The 13437-nt window shown below is 45.7% G+C and overlaps 1 protein-coding gene across 1 annotated transcript in view; it reads right to left on the bottom strand.

Moving 5' to 3' along the window:
- Positions 1 to 12272: 12272 nt before the first annotated feature.
- The window catches only part of LOC149372447 (corticotropin-releasing hormone receptor 1-like), a 164943-nt gene continuing 163778 nt past the window's right edge, over positions 12273 to 13437 (bottom strand). The window contains exon 12 of the mRNA XM_089586356.1: positions 12273 to 12600. The gene's annotated coding sequence lies outside the window, so the exon portion shown is untranslated. The remainder of the gene's footprint in view (positions 12601 to 13437) is intronic.

Here is a 13437-nt window from a genome sequence, read left to right as displayed (position 1 = left end):
ATTTCATTTAACGTCAAGTTGGAGTGCATTACTTTAGCGCAACCTGTCCCTTAGTATATGATCCCACTGGTTGAAATTTAGAAATTTCTTGAGCGAGAAACGTTCAGTAACACCTAACTGCCGCAGTAATAAAACCTGCGGGGATGTTTAAGTCACTTAAGTGTGCCATGCGGTACCATCAGATTCCACACTTGTCGCAGCGTGCAACTTTTGTATGTGTGTGTCATATTTTGCCATTTTCGGTTCATCTACCTCCATATTCGGACTGCTAGCTGCAGTAGCAGGTACCCGCTATGCTGTGACGGGGCCGTCATTTGCACATATATTTTTTTTTTCACTTTTTATTTCGATTCTTTATCTAGGTTGCTATCTAGAAGCTAGGTTGCTCGCAACTCAATGGGAAGGTTGTGATGACGTCGCAAGGTGACGTGACTTCTCTCGGTGAATAAATAATTTCATTCCCACCAGCCATTGAGGGCAGGTTGCTCACAATCTGGTGGCTAGGTTGCGATGACGTCACAAGGTCACGTGACCTATCTCGACCACTCAGCGAAATTCGAAACTCTAAACATCGGCGGGGATTTGGTGTGACGACTGCTCTAATGCTATGACATTGAAAAAAGATCTAGGCCAGAATTCCGTTCATCTCTGTCAGCATGGTAACTTCATTTTTGTGCAACATGCTTACACTCAAAGTCCTGGAAGGGGGGCGCCTGAATTAATTCTTATTAGGCCTCTACAGCCCCATGATAGTGAGTCTTTCCGGAATGACCTTATCATGGCGATGGCGTCTTCGAGGGATTGTTGACACAACTTAGCGCCAACTCCCGGTCCAGTTTGTGGCGTGCGGCCCCGTGGCTTACCGCAATACTTCGCGTGCTCGCTAGGAAGCTATGGTTCTGCTGCTGCTTGTCTCTGTCCATTTGGTTCTTTCTATCAACAATTTTTTTTTCTGAAGCAACAAACTTTCACTACACAGGTCTGAGAAAGCATCCACGTTGAGTGTGGCCTAGATTTCGTTTCATTTGCGGCCTTGTGGACAGCTGCTGGTGCGACTAACGAACCGAAGAGGAGAAAACCAGAGTCCTTTTAGAATCCAGCGAGCTTGTGCAATGGTGCGTTCAATCGAAGCGGTCAACCACGTTGCAACAAGTGGGCACGCACAGTTCAGCCGTACACTTTTTTCTCTGTGTCCTCTTTAAGCGTTCCTCTTCTGCTTGAGGAGCACAGAAGGCTCCGCCAATTAGAAGGACAAACAGTGGGCAGCCACTTGGCCTTCCACTCCCCGTCCGCCAGCTTACCAGACCCTCGCCCCCTTTGCCCGACTTTCCGAGCCGCCCGCTGCCGACTTTCCATACCGTTCGGGAACAGCTCTCCTTTTACAGCCAGCTGCGTTTGCAGGGCGTATAACGACGTGATTTGTTAGGCCTCGCGGCGGGCCTCTACTCAGCCACTCTGTCAACAGAGGCAAATATTCGCCCGGCAAACAGCCGTTAGTCAAATCGGCGACGGGACGTAATTAGGCGCCTCCTAGCGGCCCACGCTGGGTGCCGTCTCTCGGCGGAGGGCGGCGACTATGAAAGGTCTTTGCAAGGGTTCAAGTTGGGGGCGTGGATTTGCGAACGCAGGTAACTAATTGGAAGAAGACCGCACGGGATTAGAACTGGCGGCAGCTCGCATAGATTTTATTTGAAGAAATAGAGGAACATTGTGCACAGGCGTCCGCCTCATTCTCTAAAAACTCGTACGCTCTGCCCGACCGGAGTTAACCGCGCACTGGCTGTCAAGAGAAGGGAGTGTGCGGTACGGGCACTTGGAAAGGAATTTCTTAAGTTTTCATCGCAATTTTAGCTAAAATTATCCACAGTTATCATTTTTACAAAGTGGGAGGCACTGTGATTGCTAGTGATTAGCGGTAACCGATTACGTTGTACTGCTGCGCTGCGAAGGAAAGCGTGTCGCGAAGCAAAGGAAGGGCATACATTCTTCGTATCTGCTTTCTCTAACGTTCACGTTTTGTGTGCGTGTAAGCGTCGTTACAGCTTGTCACTAGGATGGAAAAATTACACCCGGAGCTACCAGTTTTTGCCGCATTTTAAGCCTGAAAGTTCTCAACGTAACATATAAAGCATGGATTAGCATTATATAAGATACGTCACGCACCGAAGTGTTTGAACTGAAACGTACATTGCGAAGCTTTCCTTAATGTTGACGTTACTGTTCCGCACTGAAAAGTATTGAATGGCGTAATGATTGGCAAATCAATGCTGAGTAAGCCAAAAAAAGGAAGCGAACCGATCAATGCTTTTGTCACTGTAAATGAAGGTCATTTCCCTCTGTTGCCATCGCCCCATCAACCTGAGCTGTGTATGCGTTGTCAGCTATGCATGGGATTCGCAGTATGAATTACACTGACAGACTAATTTAATTTTGCTTTAAGCTTACCAGCAAAGTATTAGAAAGGGTATACATCTGTAATCGGCGTAATATTGAAGAGAACGCATTAAAACTTTTGAAAACACACCGTGAGTGTATATTCTGACTTCCCCACATAATGCTTTTAGTGAAGTTCCGGAATTAAAGCATGTTTATAATACAAACTTGATACCTTATTTGCAGGCTTCACCAGATTTGGTGTTCTGGACTAACAATGGCAGCAGGAAGACACCGATTTGTCATTGTTTAGGCACTAAATTAAAGATAATCGATATCGCGAAGGAAAACGAGAATGTTTCATCTGCGTTACCTCAATCAATCCTTCGTTTCTTTTCGACTTCTGTGCTCCACAAACCACCCGCAGCTTTTGTGGAAGGCTCCTCTTTTTCTTCTTCCACTCACCTTTGAGGTCATTTCAGTGTTGTTGTTATTGTTTTTGATTGCCTCGGTTTAAATGGCACATATTCACGGCACCCATGGTGAGGGATTGGTCAGAGTTTGGTGGAGACCCAGACAAGAGATGGGCTATACCGCACTCTGTTGGCTGTAACGGCACTGCGTTGAAGGTTTGCAATAATATTGCAAGAAACTGACGTGTTAGAAATGAGAGAAGGAGACAATAAAAGAACAAAATTTTGAGGAAAAAGAAACAAACGTTTTTTTGTGGGTTGAAAGAGGAATCTCCCGGTTCCAACAAAATAACTGTAGAGAAACTCTCACACTGGCTTTAGGGCGTGCCCTTTCATTTTTGCACCAAAGCAGAGAAGAACTAGACGAAAAAGCGCTGGTTCTAAGCAAGCGAGGGGAATCTCAAAGTAGATTCTTCTTTGAGCAGCGAAATACTTTCCGGTAAGGACATAGTTATCCATTGTCCGACATAGGTTTGACGGTGTGAACCCTGAACGGCATAAATAAATAATTAGGGGTGGAATTCTTCATCGCAAGAACGTTATGGATAACTCGCACTGTCGTCAACTTCCTGAACGAACACCTCATAGGAATGTTAAATGCAGGTACTTCACTGTAGCAAGAAGGGGGAGGGGCGGGGGGGGGGGGGGGGGGGCGGAGGGGATCTCGTGGTTCGGAAAGTGAAGATGTTGGTAACGGTCGAAACGGCCGCTGAATATCGTTTGACATCAAAGGTGCGACATGCTCTTTCAGAGCTGAGTTTGCTAAGAAATCAGCCACCGCATTTCAGTTAATGCCGTGGTGTCCTGGTATTCACAGCAACCACTCTTCACTTCCACGTAGTAGGAGAAAAAACAAAAGGAATTGTCTCAAACGGCAAATCCTCGAGTCATCCATAATTTTTAAGATAGAAAGTGTAATCTCTTGAGATGCATTGCCGGAACTCATGTGTAAAACCAATAAAATGCTGAGATATTCAACTGCTAATACTGCCGTGTAGTCCGGGACCCAGCCGGAATCGTCAAGCAAGCGCTTGAGAATAAACGTCAATCGCCACCTTTTCGCTATGCTGAAAGGCATCACTGAAAACAACCGTCCATGGTTAGGAAAATTTAACCTATAGGCGTCTAGGAGACCACTTAACGCATATGTATACAAATTTTTTGCATTAGCCCGCGTATATCTAACCAGTTGCGCAGGCCGAAGTGAGGCTGCGAGGACTCAGTAAGCACAATATGAGAAAGTTTGTACCTCGGAAAATGAGTACCTAAAAACAAATCTGGTTGCGACGCAACAATGGGCGTAGCCACGCTAACAAGAGGCTCAAATATCGGTAACATTCGTGCAGTGTGAAGCTAGAAACGCGAGTTTCAGTTCCATACGCGCGCTTCCTAGTGGACAGAAAGATTTCCAAGTGATTTGAGCAATCCAAGGCAAAGACGCAAAGTCAAGCGGCAAGCTCTAAGCCGACCAGCCAGCAAACCAAGCTGCCAGCCCCTCTGCCCGGGCAAGAGACATTCCACCACATTTGCCTAAACCGAATTTGTATTACCCCCCCCCCCCCCCCACACCCCTTCAAAAAAAAAAAGAAAAAAATCTGCAGGGGACACTTAACCTCCGCCTTAACGGTATTAATGGGTTAATGCCCATATATGCGGAATTGGTCTTTCTAATAAGCGAGTAATTACTCACTGACATCCACCCAAGCGCAGCCAACGGCTACAAAGGAAAGCTTACTACCTTATTACAAATCTACTCCTCCTTGGGGGTTTCCCCTAAACATTTGACCAATTGGTCATTCTCTACTTCACATTCATAGATCCCCGGGAGTCCTCATATTACTCCTGGTGGCGCAGTGGTGCACTGGTTAAGCAAAGCGCCACTGCCCTGCGATGGCAGGTGCTGCCCCCGGTAGGGCTTTTGAAATCCAGGTTGCTCGTGCCGAGCAAGCTCTCGCGACCAATCATTAATTTATTTGCCACCTGCCATGGGGGGCAGTTTGCTCAAAACTCGCTGGATAAGTCGTGATGACGTCAGAAGGTCACGTGAACTAGGTAGCTGCTCTGGGGATTTTTCGTCGATTTTTCGCTCACGGCCAACAGCGCCCGCTTTTCGGCAACGGGGGCCCTTAAAGATATCAGAAACCCTGAACGTGTAACGACCCCACCAGGGAATAAGCAGGCACCAACCTCCTTTGTGCGTGCACTGCAAAACCATTTGCGGAACGTTAGGCGTGGTTAGTACTTTCCAAGTGAGCGAGTGGAGCCAATAGAGGATGAATAAGGACTGGTGCCTCTCTAAGCGTGTAATGTTAGAAGGTGCGTACCGGCGTTTGTTGCTCCACTGCGTTGCATACGTTAACCTAGGGGCGCATAGAAAAAATCGACTTAGATAGCGCGAGTAAAACTTTACACGCTGTGGCTCATGGTGGAGGGGGTGATAAATGTTTTATTTAATAGCTCTGCGCCTCTCAAACTGGGAGAGGCCGTTAGTCCAGCGCTCCTATGACCTTATTGCATGCTGTCCCTTGTGAAAGAGCTGTATTTGGCCCTCTAGGCTTGAGCTGTACAGCGCACACACCTCCACTGCTTAGATTGTGTGTTTGGGATTTTTGGAGCGGCCTAAATGCTTTGCCAAGCCCATGTAGAGAGCAACAGAGACGGCTGTTCCCCGCATAGCGGGCGCATGCTTGGATATACTGTCAGATGCATGTGGTCTAAGATGCTGAGGCGTGGGTAAGCGTTCATCCGCATCGGCCTCCAAGCTACGGCTTCACTGTGGCTCAAAATATTTTGCCTTCGAAATCAGCGATGCGATATTCGTATTTGAGGCAATCACAAGGCAGAGAAGACGGGACTGGCGCATAGTTCGTGCTTATAAAAACCGCCTGCTGGGATGTGCATTTTCACGTGATCGTATCAAGTGCGCATGATCTCTCAATTCGGTACACACCAGCTTGATTAATAAGAAATATGTTCAGTTAACATTCAAGGCGTTTCACCTAAGACTTTACACAATTAAAAGAAACGGGTTTTGGAGTCAGAAGAACGCTTTTTCCGACGTAGCAGTGCCAGTGATGTAGCGCATCAGAATACATATAAGACGTGCTAACTAGTAGGCTGGTTAACTAATATTGAGTAGTTAAGATTTTATTTATTACTCTTAGATGCCTTTTTTATTGAGACGCGTGTAGCCCACCGTAAGTAATGGTCATATGAATTTTTAGAATTTCGAAAACACAGTTACCCACGCTCCATCATCTAACAAATCGCGCCACAATACATGGGCTTGCCAGAAGTTTGCAGGCAGCGCAACCCCTCCAGTGCACGTAACTTGTCAAAACAGCCAAAATTTGTTGGGTCACTGCGTCGAAGATAGCTGCGTTTTCGAAATCTTAAAAGCTGATATTAATATTACTTACGTTAGGTTGCACGCCTTTTAATAAATGAGACAAACAGTAATAGTCAAAAAGTTTTGTACTTAATATTAATTAACCAGCCTACTAACTTTTTTTATTGGTTTATTTTTGGTTTACAATGCATACGTAAACCAAGGACGAGCAGGCAAAATGCGTTAAACAACACCTGACTAAGGCCTGCCCTCCGATACAAAAACAAACAACAAATTAGTACATCGTAGCTGTATTCTGATGTGCTACACCACTGTTAATGCCATGCCGAAAAAAAAAAACGCTCTTCCTTCTCAAAAAGCCTATTTTTAAAAATTAGAGAACTTCTTAGGTGAAACACACGGTATATCATCAGTCTTCCCTGCCCATTCCACTTGTGTACAAGCGTCGTTGTCGTCGTGACTTGTGGATTCCAGGAGGGGAACGACCACCGTTAAAGACGCAGTCACATCTTTTAAAGCAAAGGTGATTATTTATTCACCATTTACTAGCCTTTTCTGCGTAATAATACTGATGTGTTGATCGATCGAGTGCATTTCAAGTCATCGTCGGGACTTCAGTTGCAAACAGTGGTGGCCTAACCTGAGCTGCGGTTGGAAATGTGAACTTCTTGTAAAAATCTGTAGCAAGCACGTCAGTTTCACGCGTTTAAAGTTAGTGCTGGAAAAAAAAGTGATTTAGCTTCTGAGCCTAAAACTATACCACTTTAAAGTAAACGTCCGCCTTTGTTTCCAGGCCCGAATTGCACCAGCTTAGAGATGCTAATTCTAATAAAAGTTTTTAATTCAAGACAGACAAGAAAACAAGAGCAATATGAATGAAAATACCAACAAAAGTTATAGCCTCAGCAAACAAATTGTCAGACTTGGAACAGGCCTGCCCTATATGGGGTCGTTCGTAAATTACTGTGATGCGCTCTGCCAAGCAAAGCTGCATAATGAAGATCGGCTCCATTCCGTCTTTATTAAGAGCGCTTGGGGCGCGAACGGGCACGATCGATTTTTGGCCTGGCGACCGGCAACATCGCTTATCGTCCAGTGAGAAGGGTCTGCCAACGGGGAACTCGCCTGTGTCTCGGCGATAGGTGTCTGTCTGGCGATTTGGATCACGTCAACTCTACGCTGGCGCGTGCCTTGCTAGGCAAAAAAGAACTAAACAAAAAGAGGTCACCTGTCAGATAGAACTTGAGGGAAATCTTTGATTCCACGTATGATGTATTTCTTTGTCTCTCTGCTACTAAACGTAAATGCAGGACGAATAATTGTGTTTTGAGCAAGAACTGCTTGGTTCCTTGGCAGTGGAGATCTCTGCTTTGTGCGGCCCCTACAAAGATGGTCAGACTCTGGCCCATCTCGTTTAAAAGTTGACTGACATTTTGTTGTGCCTCTGGCTGTAGGACAATTAAGAATGCCGAATGAAATAAAAATAAAAAGCGATCGCTTACAGGTTTCATCTTGCGGCTTTCGAACGTCCATTCTGGAAGCAGTTCTTGCTCCAGCAAACGAAAAAAGATGGGCGCCTGTCTTGTCCCCAGGGCACTGGAACCAGTGGCGCAGAGACCGATCGGCGTCAGGGTAGATAAAATTGGCGTGGTTGCGGAATCCCTAAGGGTCTTGTTCTTGGGCCAGATATGAGTCGTTGGACACATTATCGCTCTTTATTTGTCCTGACAATTTTTTTTTCGCGTGTACGGAACGTTTCCTCCTTTCTTCTTCGGATATCTAGAAAAGTTGTTTGTGGTCTAAGGCACAGAAAGTTTGGTTTCAACTTTCTTCTCTACATTGTTAAACCTTCCTGCTTGAGGATAGCGATAACGTCCACTACAAGGCGGACTGAACATTTCTTCATGAAAGGACTAGAGAAGAAAGATAAAGAATGATACTGCCTCTACACAGACAGAAAAGTTTTTTTTTATGTTGACTCGAAGAAATTTTCTAGAAATGCATGGAGGCATATAAAAAGGTTTGGTAAACGAGGGTGTAATGTAATTTTGCTTGCTATACGCTACACACGAATACGCCTGTATGGGAGTAAAAAGAGAGTAGACTATCCTCTAGCGCATTATTTTTTATAAAAGAGAGTGCACTACAGGACAACTTACTCCCTTTTAATCCTTTCTGTTTAGTCTGTATATGACACACTCTTTGCACCTGCATGCGTACGCTTCCGTTCTCGCCTAGTATCTCCTCAGAGCATAACAACAATGTCAATAATGCCTCCCGACACCTGGGCATACACTGCCGTGATTGCGATCTGTGCAAGAAATACGGGCCTATCTTTGAGCAGACCACAGTTCTGCGCAGGTGTGCGGAAAAAATCACAAGGGAGATCATGGAAGCATGTGAAATCTACAAACTTAAGGATAATTGTGTCAGCTTTGCTTCTGTGCAGTTAAGTGCAAAGGAGAGTCATTTCTTAAAATTAATGCCCCAGTAACGGCTGTTGCTAAATGTTGCCCTTCCACGTGTTTTACTCTTTCTCGATAATGTTTGGGTTTTCTTGTTTATGACGTGGCCTGGTTTCGGCTCGACGGCCTTCACCGCTATCAAGGAGTAGCCAGACGTATCACCGTGGTGTTTGCTTTATGTTTGTTCTTTTTCCACGAGTGCCAGTGATGCATTGCATAAATTTGGGCGCTTCGCATGCAAAATAAATCAGTTGCAGTACGGCGCTTTGTGGTGTGTGTCTTCTTTCAGTCCTCGTTTCATTCTCGTGCGCTCGTTAAAATTTTTGAGATGTGTAACCAACTAGCCCGCCAGTTCGTCCTGAGCAAATTCATTAGTAGTATCTCCTGTCCTACACCGCGTGTTGTGCTAAGATTCCATACAAAAACATGCAACCCAGCAAACAAGGAACCCAGGTGTGATGTTTGGCACAAAATATGGGCATATTGCATTAGGGAATCGGATGAGGTAGTGTGTCCTGCTCATTATCTCTCGGTCATGGTGATAATATATTCATGTGCATTAGACAAGGCGCAGCCGCAAATTCATAGTCGCGCACAGGAATCTAATTGTCTCCGAAAAAAAGTGAGCCACTTGTAAACACCACGCTGTACGTCTACACACATTGTCGCAGTGTAGGCGCAGTGGCCCGTGCACAGAATGCACTTGATGCTCGACAGAACTAGAAGCGCGCGCCTCTTTTTCACGGAGCGCGAACCTTCATACCTCTTGCTCATCACTATCAATCTAAATACGTCCTCCGCAGGACAAAGGCCTTTATCATATTCCTACAATTAAATCTGTCTTACGCCAGCGGCGACCAATTTGTCGCCGCAAACTTCCTAATTGCAATAATCTCATCCGGCCACCTGACTTCCTGCCATCCCCGGCTAGACCTACCTTTTTGTAATCCACTCCTTTTAACCTAATGGATTACCGGTTGCCTTGCATTTGCATTATATGCCCTGCCAAAGCTGATTCATTTTTTTAGATTTCAACTAGGATATCATCATCTCGCGTTTGTTCTTTTATCAACTGCGCTCTACCCTTTCTTAAGGATACACCTATCAGCCTTTCTTGTCACACCACCTGTTACATCATTTGAAATTTGTGGTAAGATGTGGAAAGGCCTGAATGACATGGTATGGTGCTGAGTGGTGTGGTATAGTACGGTGTATGGTACGGTATGGTATGGTATGGTATGGTATGGTATGGTATGGTATGGTATGGTATGGTATGGTATGGTATGGTATGGTATGGTATGGTATGGTATGGTATGGTATGGTATGGTATGGTATGGTAGAGTAGGGTGTGGTATGGTACCGTACGGTATGATATGATGTGTTACGGCGTGGTATGGTACAGTGCTGTGTGATGTGTTATGGAAAGGCATTGCATGTTGTGTCTTCAGGTCCCGACGGTGCCCGTTCGCTTAGGGAGACGCCCTTATGGAGTTAACTACCACCTTTAAAGGGACACCGACATGGCACAGCACGCAGGTGTTTTCCCATTTCGTGTTTATCTTAATGCGGCCGCCAGGGTCGTGATTTGAGTCCGCTACCTCGTGTTCAATAGCGGAACGCCTTAGCCGGAATCATAAAGCTTTGTGTTGAGGCAAGCTTGCTATTACGACAGGAGAATAATGCTGTCATGAACGCTGTCAATCTCGTAGTTCTTCTGTTTCGCGCATCTTATGTCGTGCTCAAAAACTCTGTCGCAAAAAGCGAGACTGGATGCTGGCTCACCCGTCATCTGTCCGCGCGTGAAAGTCAAAATACTGCGAAATTACCACGCGCGATCATCGAATTTTTGTTCTTTGTTTTGAGCTTCCGAAATCGCCTTCACATCCCTTTTGTCATTTCAGCTGAAAAACAAATGCCCTTGACACGTCACTGTCTGGAGCTTTTCTTTGCATTTTCTTGCTTTATTTGGGGAGGGTTAACAGGAATCGATGCCGAGAAAGGCAGCCATATGAATCCTGCTGAAACATCTCGTTATTTCACAGGCGGCGTTTGTGAAGAAGGCCAAAAGCTCATAACGGCACTCTTTAGCAGGCTTCATTGATACGTTTCGCAAGTAGCTCGGATTCGTGGTACGGAAACCGCGGGTAGCACTACACTTAAAGTGCCACCAGACGACTTGCTCTTCATTGCTGCATCGAAGTGGCCTTTCTTAGATGGCCCACTACAGGCGACGTTGTGACCGAGCGACAACACTTAATGGACTGGTTTATTTTCCGTTACGCAGTATTTCCACGTATTCTCTCTCCATTACCTTCTTTATCCTCCTAGCTGAGATAGGCTTAGAACGTATTCGCCAACAGTCCTTGTTAAAACCCTGTAGACGGCCAACTACAGGCTTTATCGTGGCTATTTCGCAACTGTAACCAGGCGACACGTGCCTAAACACTCCCCAATGCGCGCGGGTCCTGGTGTCCACATACTTAGTGCCATTAAAAGTGGGTCTAAATTACGAAAGCCGAGAGTGTGGAGAGGCACAGGCGACATTTTAGCAGCAAGCTTAGGAACGCCAGACTCAGTGGAAATAATGAATGTTTGTCCTCCCCTTCCGATGGGCAGTAAAGTATTGCTTCCGTATTCAGACAGCCTTACAGATACGACCGGAATTTTCGGAATAGCTCCCGAGACCTTAGAAATGCGGGCGTTAGAGAGAAAGGGCTTGAAAGGTGGTGGAGAGAGGCACTGATCAAGTGCGTCCTCCCCCAGCAGATTGGAATAGCCACAGTTTCCCCGTCTGCGAAGAATTAATGAGACTTAGAGAGGACAACACGACACGGTCCAGATCTTACGTCAAGCTCTCGGACAATAGCGTTCCTCGGAGTGGTGAGGATGTCTTTAGCCTCTCTGATTAAAACCATGCATCATTATGAGAGATGAAGATGGCATCAGTGAATCATGCGCTGTGATTAATGGTCGTGCATTGACCAGTATGGTTAGACAGCAATGCGGAGCCAATGTGCAGGCCATATGGAACCATTTTGAAGTTTGAAAATCTTCATGAATATGGCTCGTAATATCCCGTCCCTGGCCAGAGCCAATGCAAAGGCACTCCATTAATTAAAGATACAGAACCCTGTTTGGTCCGTGGCTTAAAGCGTGGTGGGGCTAATAAAATAAAAATTGCGCCCGACCGTGTACAGGTGATGCCATGGAACGGAAGATCGGCTCCAGTCTCGAAACGGCCCAGGCGTTTTTTTGACTTCGCCCCTCGAGGCTTAAACTTACAAAACCTAGCGGATAGGTGCCAACAGCAGGACACAGCGCAGATACCACAAAGAAGGAAGACCACGGCAGCTAGCTTAAAGCACTCGGGACCAGCTTTCATGTTATCTGCCAGGCCAGCCTCCGAGGCTTGTGTAACGCCTTTCGGACGCTGAATTTTTAAATGGAAGAGAAATAGAGAGGGTTCACATGAAAGCTTAATGATTGCGTCACAAAGAGTGCAGCGCGAAAATTCCCCGAGCCGTAGGTTAGCCGCACTCACACGCTTCACCTTTATTTTGTTTTCAATGTTTTAACGACTTTATTCCTTATTCATTCAAGAAAGGAGCCGCGTAAAAAGTAGACGAGATGACATTCGAAAACAGTTTTGGACACAGTTCCGAGTCAGGGGGGTTGGCACGGTACGTGGTCACGTAGTGTGAGAAAGAAAAAAAATATATATATATGCGTAGGACGCAGAGTCGAGAGAATGGCTGCGCTTTCGTTTTCTTTTTTTTCTTGTTTCTTCATTTTTTCGACTGATAGCCCGCAGACACCTTCTTTGTCTTCTGCTTTTTCCATTTCGAGCACCAGTTCGATGCACCGATTATTTTGTCCGCATGGTAGAAGAGACGGGTATTTTTTTTTTTTTTCAGGATCAGTATGGAGTGGCTTCTTGAGGCTGTAACAACAACAAAAAAGGGCACAAAGTATTATACGTTCATAAAAAAAACACGACTGCATAACAGTGAAACAGTGACAGAAAACAAACCGGATATCTCTGCATCACTGACGACGCAATGATATTACGAACAATTTCCAGCAGCTTGCAAAAAGAAAAAAAGAAAAACACAGGGTGTGCAAAAACGAAAAAAAAAAAGAGAACAAGGTCATGGGGCCTGAAGCTCGTAGCAACAGCTGGTCTGCACCGTCCAACGCTTCCATTTCTTTGCTTATTTTTGACGGACAAGCCTTCTTAGAGAGCGTATCGTGATGGTGCTTTACGCTTGAACTCATCGCGGACCTGCTGCTGAAGATGTTCGCCAGTTCACCACAGTTCAAGGCGCTCAGTTCAAGGAAGTGGGTTCACTTGTGATCAGCCAAGGCCTAAGCACATTGATCAAGCTCAGCAGCAGCGACGTCAGATTGTTTTGGGGAGCGTTCACGTCAAAAATAAAAAGTTCAGATGATAAGAATAAATCGAACTCTCCAGGAAAGAGTTTATTGCTACGCGTCCTTGGCCAGTGAGTTCGGGAGTACGGGCAGCGAGAAAAAAGCGCCTGAGTAGTAGAGAACCACTCTTTTTTATTTTTACTAAAGACCGGTAAGCTCGAAGGGCTCTTAGAACAGACAGATGTTTCGTCTAAAAAAGCAACAAATGTAAAAAAGTGCGCTATAACACTTCAGTCGAACTCTTTTGTGGCTGTTTTTCCTGGTAAGGCGATGTTGTTGCGTTTTTGGAACAAGGCCCCAGCGCGTACGTAATGTCTCACGAGTCGCCAAACGAGACAGGTAAGAT

This window comes from Amblyomma mixtum, chromosome 1 (genome assembly GCF_055824585.1).
Source record: "Amblyomma mixtum isolate Tamu chromosome 1, ASM5582458v1, whole genome shotgun sequence".
NCBI classification, from domain to species: domain Eukaryota; kingdom Metazoa; phylum Arthropoda; class Arachnida; order Ixodida; family Ixodidae; genus Amblyomma; species Amblyomma mixtum.
This window is presented reverse-complemented; position numbering and strand designations above follow the sequence as displayed.